General features: G+C 37.4%; 1 protein-coding gene across 4 annotated transcripts in view; it reads right to left on the reverse strand.

Moving 5' to 3' along the window:
* The window catches only part of ARL15 (ARF like GTPase 15), a 231,022-nt gene that overhangs the window by 76,901 nt on the left and 129,911 nt on the right, over window positions 1–24,210 (reverse strand). The window lies entirely within an intron of this gene.

Below are 24,210 nucleotides of genomic sequence, written 5' to 3' on the forward strand. Positions count from 1 at the left end.
GTTAGAATATTCTCAGCACACCAGCAGATGACTGTGGTTTTTATATATAAAACAAAAAATTTATATTGCAAGTTTCTTTTCAGTATAGAGGCATACACAGAGGATGAAGATGCTTGCTTGAGCATTACGTGACTAATGGAATTTATCAACATAAATGGAGTTACACAGGCCTGCAAATGTTCCTATTTAAATGCTTCTTTTCATGAGGAGTCATGAATAAAGAGTGCTCTCTCTCTTAATGTGCAATTTGATTCCACTAGGAATCCCCAAGCAATCATTCTACTTTTTTCTAAAGTGTAAAAAGATCCAGAAAACCCAGTGCCTCAACAGCATTTATCCATCAAATTGGTACCATGTATTTCTAAATATTGCAGTGGCTGTGACAGGAATATAAAAAAATAATTTTAGGAGCATATGAATAAAAAAATTCACCATAGTCCTATTGTGATGTTTACAGTGAAGTTACTGACAGATTCCCTCTGATCTGGTTTCAGATTTGTATCAGTAAGCTACTGAGTAGGTAACTCTTCAAGTATAAATCTTTAAGGTAAACTGAGAACAGTATCTGATGTAAATGCACAACTGTTCTCAAAACTACCAGTTGAACCATTGTTCACATTCTTGCCATTTTCAACCAGGAGCAGCACCTTTCGTTAAGTGCTACATGGCATCAAGGATAATAAAACATAAAATGCTTACCATCAAAGAACATCATGATTAAAATGACTAAATACATTAGGGGATCAAGGCCACTGGAATGGGAGAGGAAAGGTCTGCCACCTTGCTTTTTCATCTGTATACTTCCCCCTCTCTCTTTCACTCATCTCACTCCTCTTCCACCATCTCTCCAGAACGCAAGAGGAGATCAAAGAACGCTCCACCCATTGTAAATCAAGCCAGAGACTGCCAGGCTGGAGCACACAGCCAAAGCGCAACTGCAGGGAAAGTCAACACAACTGCACTTGCATCGGCAACAGAGGTTAATAATTTTTAAAGGGTAGAGGTCACACATTCACTGGCTTCGCAATTACAAAAATGGAGTCTGTGGTTTAGTCACCAATAACAACAAGGTTAAAACATATCACAGTATTCACTTTTTTTTTTCTAAAACTCAGAAGCCTGTTTTCATTGTTCTAGGAAATTACTATTTTTTGAAACACAGTAGCTCTTTTTAAGTGCTTAAGTTTATATTCAGTGTGATTCAGCCTAATTTCTATTAACATGTCTGCAAGTGTAACAATATCCTTATCCTTTTCAAGCTGTTTGAATGTGGGATTTTTTTCAGCGTTTTCTTTAAAAGTTTAGCTGGCTGTTTTATAATTTGTCACCTTTTGTCTTCTTTCAGCAGTATGTCATTAAGTCTTTAATTTGGCGTTTCCTGTTGTCTGCTGAGGGATATATGCTGTTTTAAATCCAAAGGATTGCAGACATAGATGGTGGGTAAAATCTGTGAACCATAAGTAAATTCTTATAAGGAACATACAAAAAAGATTGTTCTTCAGTCAGACTTAAGCCATTACTTTCTTCAAAAGAAGAAAAGACACAAGTTAAGAAAAAGGCACCGCCAAAGACCTTCTGCCCAAATGTGCATCTCCATGAAGTTTCCTGCTGAGTGCATATGAATGCACTGCGATCTGGGAAAAGGATCCAAATAGGATTTCAAACATCCAAAAATTTTAACTCAAACATTTAGGTATTTCACCATGCTGCTATTCATTCATTCACTGATTTTTTTTGTCTTAGTTTAAAGAGATGCTAAACAAAAGGAGAAGAGCTCTACATGTATTTACATTCCAAAACTAAGCTCCCCTTACCACCCCCCTAGTCTGTCATCCCTTCATAGCTAAACAAACCGTAAAGTCTAGCCCTATGTTCTTGAAGCAAAGTCACAAACACAGTAAGAGGAAAGTTTGGTCTTTCAAGAAGAAAAAGACGAAAAGCAGTTCTAATCTATTATAGCTGCCCATGTTGTTTTGACTATGAACGGCATCACATTCAGATAATACATGCAGACTAAACTGACGGAGGAGTGGGATCAATTTCTTTACTATTTTGGCTCTACTAAGCTTTGCTCTTTGACAATTTCCCAGTCATTAATAGCCTTTCCTGTCGTACCGCTAAGACTGTCTCTTATATACAAGTGATACATTTCGCAGAACTATTTTGCAAACAGAGGATAAATATTTTGCCATGTAAAAAGCAGGCAAGAACCACCATCGGCTCTCTGCAGCAGAGGGGCTTCCATGGGGGCAGCCTGACAGACCCCGCCGCCTGTGTCGCATTCAGCATGCTGCAGGGTCCTCTCAGGAGCTGCTGCATGCTTCACCCAGGGCGGATCACACAGAGCAAACACCAAAACCTGCAGATTTTCCCCATTTCTGAGACACCAATATTTTTCACACAGTACACAACATACAGGCGAGAGTCTGTCCCCTTCTAAGGAGCTGAGAATCTAAGTAACATTAAAAAGGAACATCATCCCATTGGGGAAATTCCACAATACTTTGTGTTTCTGCTGAATGCCTACTGGCACGTGAGTTCTCTGGTGTGGAAGAGGCAGAAATACCCCATTTGAAGCAGCAAAAAGCATGAGAAAAGTATGGGAATGCGCTACTGCATTAACTAGGTTTCTTCAGGCAGAGAAGAATGCATTTAACCCACTTTTTACAAGCAATTCATAATGAATTATGCTATCTTCTTTTTGTGAATCACATTTTAAATCTTAGTATACTATGTACAATTGAAAGCTTTTAAATATGGGAGCTTTACTATAAAGCAATTTAATCTTATTGTGAACAAGCAGAATGATACATTAGAATAATGTATCTACCTACAAGGCCTCTTTGATGGGAGTGGTAAACATTATTTTTGAAGCACTTACAAAATTACATTTTTTAATATTAGAAGGACTTGTTGAGATCATAGCAACAAAGATGATAAACTGAATTGCATCCTGTTCACAGTTTCAGTTCTTCTGGCGAGGCACTGCTGAGCACCACCTTCTTTTTGAGCATTAAACATGCAACAATGCTTTTCTTAGGCTGGTGCTAAAATATATTAGACTACTGTTTCTGACCATGTTCATGATATGCGTTTTGCCTTGTTATTCAAACTCAGCCTTAAAGGCTGAAGGATTCCAGAATCTGACTTTCCACCTGGCTTATTTGAAAAAGTTTTGTCCTCCTCTGTGCCAAAAATACAGGAGCTTTATCATCTCAAAAGTTGTACAGGTTGAATTAATTTCCCTGTATTCTGCTATCAAGTATGAGGTAGAAATTCATAATCAGTGTTTGTATAGCATATTTATCTGGTCATGCTCAGCATTAAGTCACATTCATACCATTTTTGAGAGCCTTCAATTGTCTCTTTATTACTTCATAAATACAGTTAAAAGGTTTTTGGAAGCTGTATGCTGTCACAAACTCAAAAGAGAAATTCTCCTAGAAATGGTCAAAGCTGTTGTAGAGGCTTATCTATGTGAGGTAAGGATTATGAAAACATGGAAGTACTACTGCTATTCCATCCAAACTCCCCCACAGACACTCTTAGTAAAAGCTTTCCTGTGGTTTAGCTTAATCCACTTTCAGTGTGGACTAAAAAAGGCACTTTTAGCATCCTCTCAGACAGCTATTGCAGAAGAGCTATTCCTTGATAGATATTTTTGGTTATTTCATAGACAAACCTTAAGTGATACCTTTCTTGGCATACTTCCTAATGTTACATCATCCACCACAATGCTTCGGTCTTTTGGAAACAACTTTGTGGGTAGATCCAAGTATTCTGCATTCCAAGTCCTCTAAACTCTTCTACATGTCTCATCAATAGAAGGCCTGGTCCATAGAAACATTTTTTCATCAAGCAATTGTACAGAAAATGTGAAGTCTAAACATTCCCCTGTCCTATTCTGAAGATTTTCACTATTGTCATTCTTTCATACACGGAAACTTTCCATCCAAATTGAAAAGACAGTTCCCCAGCTTTTTGTGTATTTTTTTAAACATCAAACATTAAGAAACTTGCTGTTTCAACCTAGGAAATGATGTATTTAGAATTCCAGAAATACTTACATAAAGTTTAGGTCTTGACTTGGAATTGTTCTTTTTCCTCACCTTGATAAGAGGAAATTACTGATTCTCATATACTAGTTACATTGCTACTTAACACTGTGCATTAAATCTCTTCTATGATGATAGAAAACACGTGCAATTGTGCAGACACATCCATCAAGAGAGAGGCATCAGTAAGATAGAAAACAGCAAACTCTGGACTCCCAAGGGAAAACCAAACAAAACAAAATGTAGTTTCACACTTTATCAAATAGAAAACTAGAGAATAGGTAAGCAAGATCTCTCTCCCTTTTCAAAAGCAGAAGAAATTCTGCCAGGCAGCCAACTCCAGCCAAAGTAACAGAACATATCACTAAATAACCCTCATTTGTCATGTAATACCCTGTCTTATCCACCAGCATTATCAACATTACATAAAAATGAGTTTATTCCACTAAATTACAAGTTTGAAACCCTTAATGGGGAATTGCAATGGTTACTTGTGTTTCAGATATATCATTGCATATATTGCCACACACATTTAAAAAAGCAACGCAATCAGTATTTCCCTTTATCTATAAACAATTCAAGAGACATTGGCACATCATTGTTATTTTGGCACATGCTAGCCTAAGTTTGAGCACATGAAAAGCAGGTCTGCTGGAAATCAATTATTCAGTTTCAGAGGATGGTAATGCCAAAAAACATAAAGCCATTTATTAGAACAATGTTCCCAACATGACAACAAATGGGGCACTGCAGAAAACAAAAGTGTTCTGGACATCATCACAAGGCTCTTCATGACCTGGTTAGAGAAGATGCTCAAAGGCATGATGTGGGGAGTGTCAAAAAAACCTACATGGAGTCATACTCAATGACAAACTGATTATTTTTCTGGCCTGCTCCAGTCTGCATGATTTCCATCTGCTGTTTATTCATACTCTTCAGCTTCATCCACTCATCCACATTTTGTGAGAAATGGACACATTTCATGTCTAGCGTCTAGCTGTTTTACAGTCCAGCTTCAGTCTCTTGCTTCCCTCAGTCCACCCCAAACTCTTACAGGCTTCTAAATCTTTCTAATGGCTGTTTTCTACAAGATACAATCTGCTTGCTAAAGTGCAAAAGAATATCATAGCAGCCCTAACTCTCAGACCTGATCATTGAAGCTTTTTCTTCTGAAAGAGGTATGTCAAGCATCCAGCCTGCCGGCCACATCCATTCCACTAAACGGTTTCATCTGGCCTCTAAGGTTTTCATGAATTTGTAGATGTAAGAAAACATGAAGCACAATGCAAGAATGCAACCTGGCATGTGCGATGTGAATTAATACACCCATATGAGAGTCAGAAGTAGCACTGATTATTCCTCCTCTAACCTAAAAAACCTTTTGAAGAGCCCATTGCTGCTTCTGGGTCCAAGCTGGCTTGAACATTACTCCCTTGCTGGCCGTATCTATTGAGTGTGAATCAAACCAGCTGCCAGAATCTTGTGTCTGTCTCACCATTTGAAGCAAACTTAAAGCTGTTTTTCTAAAAGCAAGTCCACAGCCATTAGAAGTGAAGACCTGCCATATGTTAACCTAACAACTCCACACTAATTATGATCATCTGCTCCTGAAACATCAATAAGGTTGTAAATGCAAGCACTCAGAAGTGAGGAAAATGCCAGGTAAAGCTGCTTATGCAGCCTGCATTTTACCATTAAGATAGCAAAATAATTATACACATCAAATCCTACTTTCTGTAAAGATGTCTCCTTGATTCCACACAAGTGGGCAGCCTCTGGAGAATTTCTCCATTTCCACGTGCAGGTTAGACCAAATGAAGAAAGCATAACCATGCAATTTGCCTGACACTCTGTGGCTAACCAGCAGAGATCTACTTTTCTACCATCCAGTTAGAAAGCCAGAAGCTCTCAATTTTAATTTAGTTTTCCTACACTGAAACCCGCAACTACCAAAAGGCAGTTGAATTCAGTGGGAGCAATGCACGGTGCAAAACAGGGTGAGAAACCCCTGTTTTGGGGCTTTATTCCTGGTTTAAAGGCCAGGCTTCAAAAGGTGTTTAGGCATCTTCAGAAGGAGAAGGACACCAGAGAGGATTTACAGTTGAGTATCCTTGGGTAGGTCATAATCGCTTGTTACTGAGGAATGAATTATGAAAGCACAGATTATTAACATCAGTCAGCAGACATGACACCTGATCTCATGCTTTTCTGATTACCTGCCCCAGGACACCTTTGTCTGGGCCAAAGGGTATTTAGAGAGAGGAAAGCAGCTGCAGCTGTAGCCACCACTATTTTATCTGCGTCCTGTCTGGAGTTTAAATTGTGTGTGTCATACTGACGCAAGACACTAAGATGGTTCAAGTGTTGTGCTAATAATGCTTAGTGATTTTGGCAGGAGTCCAGGAACACATTGTACAAAGGAAAAGCTAGACAGACTATGACAATTTTCAACAGCTTATAACTCACTCAAGTCTACAAAACTTTTCAAGGGGCTAGCAAAAGGATCCCTCCTACTTTCCACCTTTCTTTTCCCAGAAGGGAAGTCAATAGAAGCAGCTGAGAGTAACTAAGAGCATTTCAAACCAGGAAGCATTAATATTGAAAGAATTACCTAAAGTATAACAAATTTGCACATCCCCTGAAAAATTCTGACATCATCTCCATGGTAAGACAACATCAAAACTCCCTTGTAATAGTCAGTTATCAGCCTGCAAAACCTTTATGAATCTTCATTTTGTAAAATCCCCATTCTACAGTTCTGATAAGACATTTGTAAAAATGCCAGAAGTTGTCTAAGTGTGAAGGACTTCTAATATGAACTTGTTTTACTGGTAATAAATGTATCTATCAAGAGAACAACTTAGAACAACAAATTGTATAGAGCTCCTCATAACTCTGAAACATCATGTACAGTACTAGACATAAACAGGGCTCACCTGAGTCTTCAGGCGACTATCACTATCTCGCTTTATACGACAGAGCTCTTAATTACATAAACTCTTGTTACTTGCCATGTATACTTTTCCAAGGCATTTTAATTCAGAGGGAGAAAAAAATATCCATTTAGTTACAGAAGCAATCAGCCTAATGACAGGAAATTCATTACTGCATGACAGTCTGCAACTGTTGGACAAGCCAGCAGAAAGCTAAGGTTTTCAAAAAATGTTTTCTCTATATAAGCCCTGATTTGACCTAGTTAGAACCTTAAACAGACCTGGAATCCTTCTGTAAACTTTTAAAGGTCTTGCCTGCAGGAACACATTTGCACAACTATTATCCCAGAGTTGTGTCTAGTCCAAGCTATAAAAAATTGACAAACACCGGGAGTAAGTGTTCCCAGAAAAGAAACTTGTTTAGAAGTTTCAAATCCAGGTACTTTAATGCCTGGTGAGTGATCTTAAGCAGTTTCAGAACTCAATTCTCAAGAGGAAACTGTGACAAAGACAAAAGTTGTTCTATAATCTCCAGAAATGGGTTGTGAGAAAGCAAGCATCAAGATAATTCAAGCTTTGGACTGATATCCAACAGTGTCCCACAGACTGATCTATTGGTCTTCAACAGCTCTCCAAATTTAAAACATAAAATCTCAGAACAAAGATTGTACATGGCACAAAGCAAAAATGCAGCACTTTAGTAACAAATACTTCAAAATCTGTGTCAAGCATTTAGTTTCAGATAAGACAAAAATTTCCTCTCAGGTTTCTAATTTGGCAGGACATTAAGCACAGGCAATGCTCTTAACACCTGCTGTACATAACTCAGTTCTTAAAGTGGGCTCTGCTATGCACAGCGGCAGGTAAATTAGGTTTCCCTTTTTTCCTAGGACAACCACGACTGTCTCTAAATAAAAAAAAAAGCAAAACATAGAATAGAAGCCTTAAGCATTTTCACATCTTTTCCCTATTAATTTTTCTATACAGAAACAGACGATGAAAGAAGCAGGGACCTATCACATGGAAAAACAGATAGTAAATAATCAATCTGTGGGGAAGAGCCTACAGTACCAAAGTTCTTCTCTTTGGGAGATAAATGGACCATAACATGATCACTGAATAAAGCCCATGAATTTTCAGTCACCTAAGCAGACTAAGCTTTAACTGGTGGTCTTATAATTAATCTATTTCGCAACATTCTGTATGGTACATCCACTCTCTGTATTCATTTAAAATCTGTCAATTTTATTAAAAAAAAAAAAGCTTATAAAACATATCGTGCCTTGAAAATGTGACTCCAGCACAATAGATCTGTCTTCACTCTCTGAATTATTCACAGACAATATCCTGTTCATCTCAATACAATTTCATTCTTACAAAAAGCAAACAATACAACCGTTTGGGGGTTGGGGGGAGAGGGGGCAGGGGGGAGTAGCTGCATCCCATCCTGTCCTAACCAGTCCGAAACAATTCTACATGGGGAGATTCCTCTAGATATTACTTAGACTTCCTTAATGAAATTCAGGTGTAATCCCTAAGGCTCTATAGCAAAGAGTATCTTTAGCTCAACTACAGAATATGGTATTTGCCAAAAGAGGATTAATTATGTTTAGATGTGTCTACTATGAATACCAACAAGTCTAGAGCCACAATTTAAAATACATTTCAAAATTCACTCAACTTAAAATTCAGTAAGGAATAAAATATAAACAGTTTATAAAATACACTGGGAAATACTCTTTTAAGATTAGAAAGACTTTGTTTTCATTAGTTTTAATTTTATTAAGGTCAATTACAATATGACCTGCTCTTGCCCTCTTCCAACATTAATGTAACAGCAATTTTCCAAAATGACCTATAGCAAAAGCCAAGCATAAAGTTCTATGATCAACTCACGGACACAGAAACAGATTCTAAACTTAAATAGCAAAATGCTTTTATGGACCATGGGAAATACTTATGGGGAGCAAAATGTTCAATTCTACTCCCAGATTGCCACTGCAATCTGGGGCACAATCCACTGAGGTTTTCCACTGGCACACAATGGGGCCCAAAAAAACATTTGCTCTCTTCCTTATGCTTTTCCTGAAAAAAAGCTTTAGCCACTGATAGTATTTTGGTAAGGTTTTATGTTTCTTCAATAGGTTTCATGCAGTCTAGATTAGGTGCCAAACAGAGATACAGTCAAGGCCTACATCTCTTTTGAGCAAACACATTTCCCGGCAGCTTCAGTCTTCAGATTTACTTTTTTTTATTATTTTATTTTTTTAATACTTTCAGCCTGTCAATCTATCTTCTCCCACCTGGGATCATAATGTACTGAGTACTCAGAGCATTCCAGTAGTCCACAGGGTCCAAGACTGCTATTTGTTGCCTGACCGAGCATGTGTATAAGAAAAGTAAAAATACTGACTAAAGGAAAACAGACAAATAGGTCTAAATGTAAAACTGTGAATGGACATCATCCTAAACAGCAGCCCATCCCTTCCTTTGTTTCAGGAAGATAAGGAAGATGTTATACCTGTGCTGCATGTTTCAGACAAATATCCTCAAAACCAGCTGATATTTCACTTTCAGATATCCAAAATCCTGAAAATATTGAGACACTGCACTTTGGAAGTATAACAATCATTCTTCAGAGAGAAAGTTATCAAGCCACTGGTAAAAAGTGCAAATGAGACATCTATAGAATCAGTTATTGCATGTGTTTTTGCATGGAAACTTAGTGCTAAGAAAAAAAGTACATAATCTCGAAATACCAGCAATCTAGAGCTTTTCCAAGGTCACTAAATCAACTTGCTGTTTTCTTACACAAGCACTGTAAAAGCTAACACAATTATCCAAGCCAAATAACCAGTGATATGCTGCCTGAAATCCTAAAACTGAAAAAAAACCCACAGAAGTATCAGTGCTGACAGTCCTTGATTATCTTAGCACAAACTATACATTCTTAAATTCTTCATTTACTGACAAAACGAAACAATGTCTTCACTTCCTTCATCACCTTAGTATGTTTATTATTCTTTTGTAAACAGTTCAGATTCAATCCTCTGACCTGATTGTATGATGCACCCCTGTGAATGGGGTGGTGGTGAAGAGGGCTCTCTTAAACTAATAGAGCAGAAAAAGCCTCAAATGAATAGAGCAGATCAAGTACTTGTCTAGACATAGGAAACCGAATTCAGCATTGAAATGTAATTTAAACAAGCTTTGGACACAAATCCTTCAGGTAAAGCTAAGCTGCAAGTTTTAAGTTGCATTTACATTACAAGTCTTTATTTTGATTTTTTTTCTATTACACAGGCATCTAATGAAGGGAAGTTTGACTGACGTGGTGATTGATGTATTTTTAAATTTACAATATTGTTAACATGGAAAAAAGCCTCTGTATTCCTGGTCCCCCTATTTTTTGAGCTTTAACAGTTCATCTCTCACCATAAACCTTTCCTTGCTATATGCCTTTGCCAAGACATACAATGACCTGTGCTAATAATGGCATTTTTGTATAATGGAGCAGTTGATCAACTCAGAATTGAATTTGATTTTAAAAACAAGAGTAATAATACAATTCAGGTTCTTTCACTTAACTAGCAGGATAATGTATTCCCAGACTTCAGGTTCTTAACTAGCAGGATAATGTGTTCCCAGACACCCTGTCATACAAACACATACAAAAGCAAATAGATAAGAAGTGAATAGGAAAACAAGAGAAGTTCAGTAGTAGCTATTACCTATGGAGTCCTCTTGCCTCTCACTTATATATATGAATAAACAAACTGCATTCTGTTAGCAGCAGTATTTTTCCCAGCTCCTGTGTTAATTTTATAGCCTAACTGTCAAATTCTAGCAGGAGAGGCTTAAGATAGATCAAAAAGCAAGACCCTGCTCACTGTTTACCCAAACTGGAAAAGGAACTGCGAGGGTGAGCAAAAGGGTATGACTGTTCTGCTTTGGTACCATAACTACAGAGAGAGGCACCTGTAATGACTAATGAAGTGACCAGGGGAAGAAAATAACCCCATCCCCGCTCTCCTTCAACGGAAGGTCCAGGAATAGTTAACATAATTCATGCACATGTTTGAATGTCAAATTCTTCAGGCTAACGTAACACAAAAAATATACATATGTTACTCTTATTGCCAAATCCTTTTAGAAGTTATAAATCGGTAATAAATCAAATTGTCAAAAGACTATTAGAACATACCACTTTTCATTTTTAAGTATGCACAGAGGAAGCTTCTGTCACCCAATTCTTGTATCAAATATGCTTTAATTTTACATTTATTCTCACTCTGACAGCTATATAGTATGTCCCAGCTTGCTGTAAAAAAATGCTCACAAGCATTGTAGCAAAAAGGGATGGAGGTATTTCCAAATTAGAAGCAACAGCCACCAACTAACCAACCCAGTCCAAGCAGCACAGCCAGTAAAAGTAATTACACAATAATGTAATACGTTAAATCCAAAATCAACTAGCTTTCACTGGATGACCTTCAAACTTCTAAAAGCAACCTGCAAAGGAAGAAAGATTGTACAGAGAGTCTTATATAAAGACTAAAAGAGTAAAAACATTACTCCCTTACTATTACTACTCCTTATTTATTTAAAGCAGTAACGTACTTACTCTGTTACAATTTATACTACAAGACTGAGTAGTTTTTATAGATTTTTTGCATCCATATCCAGTTCATTTTAATTACAGTATTTAAGTTTTCATTTTTGTTTTTGCTGAAGAAACCTCACCACATTTGCCAAGAGTAGGATTGAATTTTCACAAGGTGTTTTTGATGCAGGCTTATACAGCAATAAACAAGGAGTATTCAGGATGAATTCCTGTAGCATGCCACAGTTTATTAAAACCGTGAAGAAATCAACAGGAGCAAGAGACATTTGGAAAAGGCAGGCAAACCCAAAAATGACAGGGAGAGATGAAGCCGGGGAGCTGACCTGCCCTCCTCTCGCCCAAATGGGGCATCTGGGGAACGTGGTATCCTCCTCCTGTTACAGAGATTGTCACCTTGTCTTCTTTCCTAACTCTCTAGGACCCAGAACCTCACAGGCTGTGTCTGGAAACACAAGTAGTGAGTAATAAAAGGTTAATGAAAAAAATCCTCCTCTTACTAATTTTCAAAGCATCTTCTTTTTGCCAAGGTCAATAAGAGCAACACTCCAGGCTTTAAAAGACACTACCCTGTTTTTTAACGTTTTTAACTAAAAGCCCAGGCCAAATATGTTTGATGGGAGAATAAAGGCAGGAAAACAAGCTGGAACAAGCTACTTTTCAGAGGATGACTCGGGGGGGGGGGGAAAGAAGAAAAGTTTCAAGCCTTCCTTCAACAAACATGTCAATAGGATATTTTAATGCAAGTTATTTAAGAAAAAAAAAAACACCAAACCAATCAAACAAAAAAAAAAACCCAACCCAAGCTGTTCTAGTTACACTTACAAGGCGAGTCTCCCATGTGCACAGAGCGGGGCCTTCCGTACAGCTCTGACCATTGGCACCTCATTCTGCAGCCCTCTCCTTGTCAAGGGCACCTGTGGGATTGACTCTTGCCCACCCAGCTGCTTGTTGCCACAGAATGTGCAGGAGCTTAACTGTCTCTGAGATACCGACATCAGGATCTTCAGCATAAACCAGCCAAACAATTTGAAAAGTCCAGTTTCAAATAAAAGCTCAAACTAACCACAGGTAAGAGGGATGCACATTCACAAGCGACTGTGCCCCATGGCAACAGTAGCTTGTGCAGACAGCACAAACCTCTTGTCAATCCGTCTCCTCCTACCTGGATAACTATAGCATTGTACTGTCTTTATCTGCCCATCCTGACACTACATGGTCTTCCCGTACAAACATCCTGCAGCCAAAATCCTATGCCTAGACCAAAGAAAGGCATAAAATCTAAGATCTACTATCTCCAGTTTGCTACAATTTTGCCCCTTCTTATCAATTTGCAGTTATCTTACAATAGACACAACTCTTGGCAGTAAAGGTGCTAGCTGTCATCTAGTGTACCTTTCACAAAAAGAGCACAAAAAAAAGGGGGAGTAGTGGGGCTGCATGTTCTTCCAGTAGTTTCTCCTGTAAGGATGACTGAAAATGATAAAGAAGACTGGTAGCTCCCTCTGGAATCTCCAGACATGATCCCAGAATACTGCTGCTGGGTATTTCTGTGGAAGAGCCAAATACCTAAATGTCATCATGGTTATACTTCTTTAAAAGTTACTGGTTTTCTGCATACTCAGAAAGGCCTTGCAGCCATTGTGCCATGTGTGGGGCAGAGCAGAGCTAGAACATCTAGTGTCCCAGCCAGGGTGTCACACGTTTGGCTCTGCCTACATAAAAAAACCCAAACCACACTAGGACAACAAAACAAGAAAACTAGTAATGAAAAATAGTGAAACTGTGAGAGATCTTTCAGTACTATCCGGGAACTTGTATTTTAAGAGCACTCAGAAACAATGCGCATGCTATGAAAATGCATCTTTAGACACAGTGAAAGTTCTCTTTCCACGCAGTATAGGCCAGAACTACAGTTATTTGACTATGTTTTGCAGACACCTTGTAGAGTTTCTCAAGACACTGTGAAGACGTCATATGGTCAATTATATACAAAGCACAGATTAAAAATTAAATGTATTACCTGGCTTGGGACCTTTAAATCTATAAATTCCAACATTTCATATAAGAGCTACTCTGGGAGAAGAGTTGTATGGACTTTTAAACTGAAATGCTCCATTCTCAGAAGGATCGAGTCCTGAGCATGGACTGTTCTAGTTAAATTTGTCCTGGAATTTATTTAAATCAGTATGTTCTTATTCAAAGCTTTTTTGTTTTGGTTTGGTTTTTTTCTACTTTACACTAAGAACTTTTAAAATGCACTTTACAGTTTTTATAATGTATACAAATACATGTTAATAACTGAAACTGAGAACTGAGACCTCACCTCAATGCCTCAAAAGAAATAGTTTCAGTCATTATATAGGTTGTTCTGTTTCTGGATACTGAAACAGACAGATCACTCAATTCCCAAAACAACAGCTGAATGCATTCATCATGATTTTAAAAGGACTCCACCCTCATAATTATGCCAAGTGAAAAATACTTTCAAGTTGCCTGTAAAATGGGAGGGGGGGGAGGAGGGGAAGAGGCTTGAGATTTTTGTAGCAGATTCTGTATAAGCTGAGGAATTTCCCAAATGTTATTTCATGTTATTAGATAGCATGAATTTATTTTTTGTAATAACACTAGAACTGCTTTTCTTATTTAAATGGTAGCCTGAAACAGTAAGTATGTTGGAAAAAAGGTCAGCAACTAAGATGTTATCTTAGCAACTCTGTTGATGCCCAGTTTCTCAGCCTAAAACAAGACAGCTACTGCAACAAACTTGTATACACTTAAAAGAGGGTATCACCACTTGTGAAGAAACAAGGGTATTAAAACAGGTATCCATACAACTTGAAGATGTACTTTTCTTATTTGGAAAGACACTGGACTATCTAACCAATTTCAGAAAGCTTGGTGTAACCTAAATATACCGTAACACTATGTGCCTATTTATTTAGCCATTACAAAACCTGTCTACCATCTTCTCTTTGTGTTCCTTTTTTAAGCAGAACTGAATGCAGCTCAGTAACACTTTCATAAGCTTTAGTAAGAAACACATACTTTGGTACAGAAGTATTTATTAATCTTTACTTTCGAGCTAAAGCTCGAAGTCTGGATTTTTTAGCACGAAGTTACATACGAAATGCTGACTTCATTTAAATGACAGAATAATGATGGAAAGTAGAGAAAAAGCATTAGCCTGGATACATCACCAGCATCTTGAAAATTATAACATGTTAAATGATTATGAAGTACGGTGCTTGACAAGGCTAATAGCTAGACTGATGTAATTTGTTTCATTGCAAGTTCATGCCTTAGAACTATGGTTTTAAAAAATATCATTTATATACATATTATTGTATGTATATATAATATATATACACAAACATTTTTTCCAGCTGAGTCAATAAATACTTAAGAGTTAATTTTCTATGACAGAAATATACAACATCATAAGAAAATTCGGTTAAGTAGAAATAATAACTACAAAGACATTAATAATTTGTAAATAGATATTAGGAAACCAGCATTCTCACACACTGGAGAAGAAACTGTTACCCAGTACAATGTTTACTTCTTTACTAAGTTGCAGTCAAACTGTAGATAAAAATATTCTCCCAGTTCATCAGACAGCACGAGATGCAAAAGTGAAACAAAAAAGGATGGTCCAAATTTGACACGGTAAAGAAGCCATCCTCTGTTTTCACTCTTTCCAGAGAGCTGAGGTGTCAGAGAAAACACAGCAGGACTGGAAGATATGATCCCTTCTTTTTATAACTTAAAAACAATAATCATATGATAGCAGATCAGAGTCACACCAGTTTGCTGAAAAGTATCTTCTGAGCCACAGTGAAAGAATTTAGCAACCTCTGTAAAACTATGAGAATGATAGAGCATTTGTCTGCTATTAACAAAACAGAGAATCGCAGGCAGTGAAATCTTTACCACATTTCAAATTAGCATGGGATTTAAAGTAAAAATATGGAACTCTGACTTGGATACATTTTAAAAATACGATCCCTGGGAACAGGTCTGAATGGGATTCATTCACATTGACTAAACTTTTTTGGTTATATGGGATATCTGGCTCTCATACTTAAGAGAGAAATTATGACAGAAAGGTGATGACCAAGTTGTATCATTAAATAGTAATTACTGGTAATAACTGATGAGGGAGAACTGGAGTACAGGGATCTCTCTTAATATTGCCCGCAACTAACTGTTCCCAGCAACTAAGGAGAAAATTTAAGCCTCCACACAAAAGATAGTTCCAACTGCCTTTTTTCCTAACCATTTTGATTGATGGAAATCTGAGTATATACGAAGACAACCAACAAAAATATTCCAAACCTAAAGTACGGGGATTAGCTTGTTAACTCACAGGAAAAACATTTAGACGTATATGCTACAGCACTCGGCACATCCCTTGTCCTAAAGTAATGTTCTTCTCCGTGTCATAATTTTGAAAGACTTCAAAATGCGCACTCCATGATTTCCCTCATTATAAAAGATGTAGTTTTGTACGATATTACAATCACAACCAAAAGTGTTTGGCGGGAATGCTGACAGGTATATTTACCTATTTAGCTATTTCTGTTCAAGCAAGACTTTCTGCAGATTTTCATTTTCCTCTAGTTTTAACACCAGTTCCCCAAACAGAATGAATTTGGTCAGTCCAGTTACTTTAAATTCAACAAAATATTCTGTTAAAATATCCGTTAACAAATCTATCTGCCTGAAGAATTCAGAGCCAAAAATCTGCTTTTTAAGAAAATATTCTCATTGGTGATAGGGTTTTTTGGTAACATAAAATGCAAGCACTTTAAGGTAGTGGAATAAAACATGGTGATCTACATATTTTCCTCCCTATATTGCTCTTAATGAAAGCAGCAGAGGTTTTTCCAGTGTGATTTCACCACAGCTACCTGGGTCCAGGGAGCTGTGGTGCTGAGCAGAATGCCAGCTTCAGCCAGCAGTTACCATAGATACTGAACAACTTTTCCTTAGGAAAGCCCCTAAGTTTGCCATTACACCTCTTCCCCTCACCCCAGCCAGCTTCTTGGCTTTCCACCAGTTTGAAAGGAAGAGTTTTCAGTTCCCTTGCAGAACTACTGGGATTCATTTCTATCTGTATTTTGGAAACACTGAAGAAAAGACAATAAAAATGTGTCCAAACAACTATAGCAAAGCATCTTGAAGAACATGGGTTTTTGTGTCACCTTCCCAATATAAGACAACTTCTTGCAATAAGATTCTAATACTTGTCGTGCTCTAATTTGAAAGGTTGTGATTCTTGAGGTTTATACCATTTCTCTTCCAATGCCTTCAGTATCATTTGAGAAGAATCCCACAAAATAATCATAGTATTCCATACACAAGTTTCTTCCCATTGTTTAATGTCATCAGTATTAATTTTAGTCACTACACACACCAGAACAATCCCTTCCCTTCTTTAATATTCTTCAATAATTTATAGATAGCTGTTTCCTTCTTAGTCTACATGTACCGAAGCTATATATATTAAGCCCTGCTAATCATTACTCACAAATCGGTCCCAGCATCTTCTCTAAGGTGGGGCAAATTTTATGCAAGAATGCAGGTGGTTACTGTCCTGGCACTGAGATGTTTGAAAGCATCTGGGAAAGATATGCAAGGTGATCTTGCATACTGTTGCATACAATTATACTTCATTCTTGGGTAGGTCAGAGACATTTCACTTCCCAACTGAGATTTATTGGCAGCTATTACCAGGATTTTTTAATACTTTCTGAAGGCTTCAATTACATATGCCTTGTGCTAATACCTCCCAAGTTTTTTAGAACTTGTTACAGATATATTCCCAGCAGTTTGTTAGCCATTCGCTCATTCATTGGCAGTAGCAGCATTATACTTAAAAGAACCTGTTAATAAACTGCATATCTCCGACTTACAAATTTAGGACTAAAAACCCCTGACTTCTTTGGAGAAGCACACAATGACACATGTGATATCTACATATTTTCACATGTTGTTACAAACAAGCTTTTTTCCAATGTTGGATACTTCCAGTAATTTTCTTCAAAACCTGAGACAATTGTTGTTGTATATTAAAAGCCATACCTATTACTAAAATATACATTTTTAATAGGGCAAAGAGCACTTCCGTCAGTCAGATGATAACAAACTCTGTGACTGATTACTAAAACATTTAATCAGCACTTAACCCTTTAAGTCTTCGATAATTGTGAATTTTGGAAGCATTTTATCCTTGGGAGCCAATACTTTTGACAAGAATGAACCAATCCATAGAAGCAAGCTGCAAGGAGTACAAATGATTCTTAAGCATATATGCTATTCCTCGCTCTTATATCCTCCATAACGTGGTCATTTTCTTCCCTTGTCAGTTTATATTTCTTCCTCTCCTGGACAGCTTTCAACTATGTGACAATGAAGAAATCAAACACCAAAATAGCAGCAGCTACGTATCCTCTACATGACAGTGTAATTTCTTCTGCCTTAAGGCAGTGTCTAGAACTGAAATCATAGCCTGTTTACTTCTGACTGGTGCTATATTACACCAAAGACTTAACTCTTGCTTATATAAAACTTGCACAAAGACCAATTTACTCACAATGGTCCTATTTAGAGTTTAGAGCCCAAACCAGCAGCACTGTTTACAGCTAAGGCAGTGGCAGTAGTTGGACAGAACCCTCGTTCTCGTGCAAAAGTACAGAGGAGCTCAAGCCCTACTGTTACTTGTATTCCTATGAATAAAAAACAAGAATGCCTACGCATATTTTTTTTTGTTTAGAAGCTGTTCAGAATGGTGACAAGTTTAATATTTTAGACGACATTAGCTTCAAGAGTTTTTTAAAATAGTTTTTATACTTTAATGTATTTGAAACAGATCTTTCATAAATTAATTAAAAAGTAAAGATTTGCATGAAGGGGTCTCAGAAATTGGTATTTCTATGCCCATCTGAGCATCTCATATGCTCATATGAGAACCAAAGGGGGAAAAACTTGAACTAAAATGAGCAAATGAAAATGCTGCAATACATACTGTGACTTCCAAGTGAGGAAGACAATAACATGATTAGCTACATATATTTTTTGGGCATCTGCAGAATTGCAAGGTATTAGCAGACAGAATCAGAGAGTTGAGAGGACAACAGCATTCATGTAAGAGTTATGCAGGTTAGACGAGTGGCAGTCTAAATGCACTGCTGCCTGTAAAATTCAGCACACATGAGCAGTTTCACCCATGCTCATGGAGCTGTCGCAAAACCGGAAGACAGGGCTCTGAGTAACCTGACCTAGTTGAAGATGTCTCTGCTTATTGAAGCAAAGTTGGACTAGATGACCTTTAAAGGTGCCTTCCAAACTATTCTGTGATTTTATGAACTTGTTAGTGTCTAGCTGTTCACTGTCACCAAGCATGGAAGAGTTTTACATAGTAATTCTTTAGCCAAAATGGTTCCTTTACAACGAACTATTCAGACGCATCTATAACACTAAATTAAACATGTCCATGAGTATATTCCAGGGAACTGAGGCCAACTGGTACAAAGTGAAATTGCCTAGGGTGGTAAACTCCCCTAGTCTGCAAAACAGAGTGGCCTTACAGAAACTGTCTTTTGGGAATGATCCCTGGAACACCGACTACTGAACAGTGTCCAGGAATTAGCTCACTGGTTTTGGCATCAAGTTAATCAGGATATTTTTCTGTAAAACTTTTAGCTTGGACATAGCTAAGAAAATTTAAAATGTTCCCAGGTCCAGTCTTCATCTACACAGACAGAAACTGCAACCCATCAAACCGTCTTCAGCTGGTACAGTGGAAATAGTTCAACGTCATGTTAAATAAAACCAGGCAAAATTGGAGCCCAAAGCTGAGGAAACAGATACTACTTTGTTTCTGCAGTGGGAAGGGAAGTAAGGAACAGCATGTAAAAAACTGTTTGTATCGCTGCGTAGAGGATCTGGTTAAAATCTTAGTTTTCCATCCACACAGCGCAGAGAGGCAAAGAAATGACCCTATCCCTGTGTTCATAACCTATGTGGTTATTCTACTTCACACGGTTACTGTACTCTCACATCAGATGACATGGTTACCCTACTCTGGAGGAATTGTCCTATCCTACCCTGTTTCCTCAAGCCTGGCAAACAGGTATCACAAACAAGCTCGGGACAAACGATGCCTGAGTCACCAGCCAGGAACAATTAGGAAATAATCATAACCACCACACTGTGAGCTCCTAGATCTGATGAAGGCATAGCATCAGTGAAGGTGCATCTCACACCATGGAACAAATAGAAACACTCACAGCCATGTGAGTGGCTCTCACATGGCTCTCACACAGCCACTCACATAAAGCACGCATTTCACAAAACCATGTTTTTGCTGGGGGCATTTCTCTGTCCTTCCACATACAGTTCACGTATGTAACTTGGGCCATATTGGATGACATTCCTTAAAGCTGCACTATTCTCATTTACAATACAATTTATGACAAAGCAGAATAAAGCAGGAGTTTCCACATTTCTGCACTGTACAAGATTGTCTACTATACTAGGAAATTCCACTGCTGCATTTGGCAGATCTCTATTTTGTCATTGGTTATAATCTATCCCACACAAACTATCTTAATTAGCTTATATAAACTCAGTTTTCTCTAGCAAATTTTGCATGCTTGGAAGGCAAATTTCTCTCACATTTTCTAACATCTAAAAATCTTGTATAGTGATGCCCTTTATCTGTAATAATTGATAGAAATTTTAAAGAGTGCGCAAAAAATCATTCTAATTACCAACATTACCTACAATTTCTCTATGCAAGCGTTTTGCTATTGCTAGCCACCTTAATGAGCCCTGCCTCCTAGTATTAATCAACATAAAAAAACCCATTTTTTACATATTACGATAAAGATTATTTTAATACAATTATTTTGACAATAAACCCCTCATCTTCTATCAGTGTAAGATGAATAAACAACTCCTGTGTATTAAAGTTACCTTGAAGTACGCCCTGATTTTATGGCACATTTCGAATTCCCAGACTAACAAAATACACAATTCATCTTTTATATACCTGAAAATTAGGACCAATTCCATAGCTAGCATTTGAGTCCTTTAACCCACCTTCTAACAATGAGTGTTGAGAACTTAGGTTCAAAGGTCATTTCTACACAGCAATGCAATCTCATAAATTACATCATGACATTACCTAAATAGATTTTAAAATACATGCTTTCAAAAAGCAGAATCAATTAGAAATGTTCTTACTCTCTAACTCTTCCAGAACAACTTTCTCCTTTGACATCTGCAGTGAATATAAAAGCCTGAAAAAACCCTGAAACTCCAAGAGTATCTCACATGGCCATCTCTAATTTAACACAGTCAGTCTATTTTAGTGAAAGAATGCAACAAGCCTGATAAGACAGCCACTATCAAAAAGTGTTTAACTTCAGAGCTGCAAGCCTAATCTTTTGCTGTCTAGCATGCCCCAATTAAGCCTCTATAAAGAAGACACAACTAGATTCACAAAAAATTTCCGTTTCAAATTACTGGGTCACAGAGAGCAAACACCACCTATCATCAGGAGTTTCCAGTAAAGATGACCTACAATCTTTCCCGTTCATGTTATAATGCTCAGTCTCTCTCATCCTTATTAGTTTGTATTTCTGGGAAATATCTAAGGCCTTTAAATTCATGAAAGCCTATAAAGGTTTTCCATCACAACGTCTATGAGAGATTGAGAGTGTTCCAGTTTACATTTTAGTCTTTCTGATCATTGAAATCTGACACCTGAAGAACAGTTCATTGCATTTTCTTAACATTATGTGATACGTTTATTGAACTTGGAATATATTTTTTTATAGAATAAACATTAAAAAAAATAATTAACTGAGACCTTATCTTACACAGTATTACTCCCTACACCTAAAAGGCTTGGCTGATAAAATGGAAATATGACCAGTCTCCTGTCTGACACTGTTAGGAGATTAATCTCAAATTTAATGGGGGGGGGTGGGGGGGAAGTCAAGGACTTTTTCAGTACCAGAAGATTTCTGTGTTCAAATTTTGTTCTGTATTTTAATATAAGTACACTATTCTAAGATTTTTATTTGTCTTTATATTAGAAAAGCTAATTTCTGTATTTAAACTTTGTCTTAAGTGTAAGACAGGGGTGCCATTCCTCAGGCCTTGGTCTAATTATTTTAAGTTCTGTGTTGAAGTAGAGCAATAGTGAAACAGAGGTGGTGATACAATTCACACAAATTGTAAAATACCACAACAGACGTTCCTCTATTAGGACCACCTCACCAGTGATTCTTCCTTTTGCTGGGTCACAGGACTCAATAATTAACATCAAGGCCCTGTCACTGAGTAAAGCCTCAGCTTTCATCTACTTCAGATGATCTCTTCAAAGCTTCATTATAAGATTTACTTGCACTAATTAACAGAGATCAGAGTCAATTAGCTATCTGCAGGCTGCCCATCACATCACAAGGCACCTATGTTTGCAGTGATGCTGCATGACAGCAAACTAGATCAATTAATGTAACACAACACTCATTTTCTTCCCTAAATGTGCATCTCCAGATTTTGGTCACTTTTGTGCAAATATTGTCAAGACTGCTAGTCCCAGCACAAGCCCAATAACGTTAAAGCACCAAGAAAAACCCAACTTATCAGTGTTCTTTTAAAATTCAAAAATGAAGGATCAAGCTTCCTGCACAGCTTCTTTTTTAACTCCAGAAGGAACTCAGGAGAAGTAAATAATAAAATAATTAACATTTTCACACTGCAGTCACCCTGCAATCTCTCTGTAAAATGCATCTTCACCTTGAAGCTAGCCTGGACAGCAGTAGCAAGCACAGTATGAAGCCCTGCATTCAGACCACAGAAAAGTTTCACTTCGCAAGTGACAGCACTGTGAGTGCTGAGGCAGCACTGTCATTCATCTGCCAGTTTTGTACTTCACAGAACATTTGTTTCTTTGAGTACAGTGTAATCTTCTGTTCTCTATAAATTACAGGCTCAGTGACCAATATTAGAAAAAGTCTCTACATGGTGTGTGAAAAGCTAACAATATTAATTAATACAGTGGCTCTATCTTTCAGTTGAGCCAGCATCAGTTGAGCCTAAATTAATGTGACCTTAATTCTGCTCCATGAGAATATGTGCAGAAATATAATCACAAATTATAATACCATTTTGTGCTAGTACATCACAATGACCATTATATAGGTATCTCCAAAATCTAGCTTGAAGGCAGACCTGAGCTTCCTTTACCTGGGCTTCAACCCCGTAAAGCTAAATCATGACTTCAGACCAAGAGGAGGGTACCTGCAGTGAAGTGCTGCATGTCAGGACACCCCAAGCTCAGTGCCACACTAACACAACTATATGACTCCTGGTCTGCTCAAAGCACAGTCACAGCCGTTCTGCAGCTGCTTGGAAAATACTATGTAGACATGCTTTTCATCTTTGGCCGATTTTACACATTATTTTACTTTTTGACCTTAAAAAATACCTATCTTGATATTTTAACTTTCCTTTGGTGGGATACTGAAAACTGGTTACTGCATGAGACTTCTCAGTGCTTTTTATTTTCTAAGCTTTACATCATATGGAATGAAGCTAACTCACATTCCGCATTTTAAACACCATCTCAAGTTCTCTTGTAAGTGGGGCACACTGAAATTTTCAAACGCCAGAAAAACTTGGAGATGTCACAAAACCACTGCTTTAACCAATGAGACTGAGTTTACAGAACTATTACTCAACATGTCGAAGATCAGAAAATCACTTGTATATTTTTTTTAATCAATAAATTAAAAATTATTTTTCTGATTATATTAATGTACATGCATATATGAATAACTATGATAAATATGAATATTGCATTAATATTTGTACACTTATATAAAATGATATAAATGAAGCAATAGTGATCACGATGCAGACTGAGTAAGGGATAAAAGAGATCTGGCCAAAGCAAATGAAGGGTTGCATGAGGTGATGCCTCCAGTCACAATAATTGCACATGAATGGCTTCTGAAAGAAATAAGATGAGTTACACGTACACCTTACTGAGCTCTAAATACTCACCAGCTTCACAACTCAGGCAGGGGCAGATGACTACCTGGAGCCTGACAGGCTGACGAAGTGCATTCCTCCTCTCCCACAGGCAATGGCAATCCCTGTTCCAGCTCAGACAACCGATGAAACTACACCTTCAAAAGTAGTTTGCTTTCTTGACCTGATTATGATTGTAGGTTTATACGTCCAAGACACTTGGGAAACATAACATTCATACACAAACATTTCCATTTTTGCTTATTAACCAAGTCTTGTTCCAAGGCTGGATCACATGTTTTTTCTCACTAATCCAGAACTGACAGTAACGCAGATCATGCCTGTATCTCTGTACCTCCGTTTCTTAGAATTAAACTCAAAACAAGTGGACAGTTCAATAAAGATTTCTGTCCTAGGAAGCAAGATTTAAAGATATCCTGACCTAGAGAGATGAATAGAGGTAAACGTATTTTTAAAAGAAAAAATATTGAGGCTGAGAAGATCAAGACTGTCTTAAAAAGAGGGAATACTTTTTTTTTTTCAAATCTAA

This window comes from Larus michahellis, chromosome Z, assembly GCF_964199755.1.
Source record: "Larus michahellis chromosome Z, bLarMic1.1, whole genome shotgun sequence".
Lineage (NCBI taxonomy): Eukaryota > Metazoa > Chordata > Aves > Charadriiformes > Laridae > Larus > Larus michahellis.